The sequence below is a fragment of the Palaemon carinicauda genome, chromosome 8 (assembly GCF_036898095.1).
Source record: "Palaemon carinicauda isolate YSFRI2023 chromosome 8, ASM3689809v2, whole genome shotgun sequence".
In the NCBI taxonomy this organism is placed as follows: Eukaryota; Metazoa; Arthropoda; class Malacostraca; order Decapoda; family Palaemonidae; genus Palaemon; species Palaemon carinicauda.
This window is the reverse complement of record NC_090732.1, coordinates 67,470,562-67,473,061: the sequence shown is the minus strand read 5'-3', so window position 1 is coordinate 67,473,061 and position 2,500 is coordinate 67,470,562.

The following is a 2,500-nucleotide window of genomic DNA, read 5'->3' as shown; positions in this document are numbered from 1 at the left end:
TCTTGATAAAAAAAAAAAGAAAAAAAAAGCAATGTTAGATTTATAGAATGTTGAATATTTTTCTAAGTCTACGGTGCCAGCTTGCCCGATTTATCTAAGTTCTATGAATCTATGGAATACAGTATTAGGGTGCCTATTATAATTGGGCCCTTAGACCCCCAAGGTAAATCTTGATCAAAAAGGAAATAGCAGCGTTAGCTTTTTCGATGAAAATTACATAAGATTCGGTCATAATATTCTGTAAGTTCCTTGCATATTTTTTTTATAGAGAATATGCAGACACATATACGCACAGACAATCACCAGATTTATATATATATATATATATATATATATATATATATATATATATATATATATATATATATATATATATATATATATATATATGATGTATATATGTATATTTATATATATATATATATATATATATATATATATATATATATATATATATATATATATATATATATATATATATACGTGTGTGTATGTGTGTATGCGCGTGTGTGATTGTGCTAATAACCTCCACCTACCTAACATGATTATGCAAGTGTCGAATTATTGCTTTATAACAGTTTTTTAGGAATACAACGCAACTAGCTGTGAAGATAAGATTTTTTATATATCTTTCTCATAGTACTCAGCGATGTAGGACTGTGTCTTCCGAATCTTTTAGTGCCTTGTGGAGCCCAAGTAAATGTGCTCTTGTTGATATACAGTACACAAGCTGGTTGAAGTCCAGTACTTTCTTGGAATTCTGGCGCCGTTTTCATCGGCATTCATTGTAAAAAAGGACAGTCGGGATTCTTTAATCCAGATACAAGGAATTATTTAGCATTGCTTGCCATTTGTGGTGAGAGTACTCCTACAACTAATTCTTCCATAGAGAGAGATCCATGGATGCTTTTAGACCAGACACCTTTGAACTCGCCTTGCTATTGCTGTTGAAACCATTGAGATCACGAATAGCTGGGAGGGACTACACAAAACCATTATTCAGTTGATTACGCAACAAGTGAACTGGTATAATTTTCTTAGTCTTTGATCACTAATCTTCATGGACAGCATTCGTTATTGCCGTGTACTTTTGAAGTGGAAGATGAGGATGACATATGCATCTGTGTCAGGTCAATCAATCAAGACTGATTGTACATCATTGATAAGGAACCAGATTCTATCATCAGCTTCTACTTGGTTGTTTGAGAGCTCTGTGATCTAAATTTCAGTACCAACTAACAGTATTATGAATTCATCCCCATATACTCCTCTCAAGATTTCATTGTTCGACTTGATATTCTCCAGCTTGAGCTTGAAGACATACTCTTCTAAGTGATCTTTAGGTAACATAAAGCTCCAAAACATTGCAAGCTTAATACAGTTTCTGATTGATAGACCTATAGACAATAGCAATTTGTTGTGGATGAACATTTCATTGTTTCAATTACTTGACTGATAATTTTTATAAGCATTACAAATAATGTCTCTTCGTCAGTAGTTTTTATCAAAATGCCACGAAGTCATCTGAACATCAGTCTTCACATGCCACATAGTCCAGTTCCCTCGTTAGGGAAGCTTTATTGATCTTCATCAATTTGATACCATTCTCACAATCACCTGTGAGGAAAGGGGATGTGCTGGTCAATTCATACTTCAGGAGTTTTAATATGCTATACCCTCTTCCTCTAGCATAGTCAATTTACCTAACCGTCTCTGTAGCATCTCTTTCCACCATCGATTTCTTTACTGTTGACTGAGTAGAAGTACATTTAAAAAAAGAAAGTCTTTCATTTGCGAGGAATTGTATCATGGAGTTTCTCCTTATCCTGTAATCTGGTTTTAACAAAATCTTGTTGTCTCTTCTCAGCAATTTTCAGGCATTAAAGTAATCTGTCAATAGCCTCTTGGGTTACTTCAGCTCCAGTAAAGATTTTCTGAAGTCTGATTCCAGCAATGAATGGATTCTTGATTGATTTATATACAACAAAAAACATCTTTGCACAACCATGGCCAGACTTCAGAAAACTTGGGACTGAACTCATGGTGTGAGCTTAGTTCACTATAGTCCATGTCTCCCAAGTTACACCATTCCAGTAATTGTACCATATGAATATCTTTTTCGGGCTTTAGGAGATTCCTTAAGCTACTGATTCTTCCTGTCAATTCATCTCAGTGATCCCTTCAACGACTTTGGTAAGTTTATTAGGTCATTGCCTAGCTATCTTGATTTTGACAAGTTGTGGACCTTTTGTGACAATATAAAATTAATGAGTTTTACTTCTTCAAGGACTCATGCAATAATTCATAAACTGAAACAGTATATAAAACTTCAATAACCATTCATCTGTATTGGATTTGCTGGTATTTGTAAATAAATACTTCATAAACTGCATCCACTTTCGCTGTGTGATCTGTAGCAGTCCAATGAAAGTCTAACATCCTCACTTGTGCAATAAGTTTAATCCAGGCCAAAGTCTTAATTATGTCATTCATGGAGTAG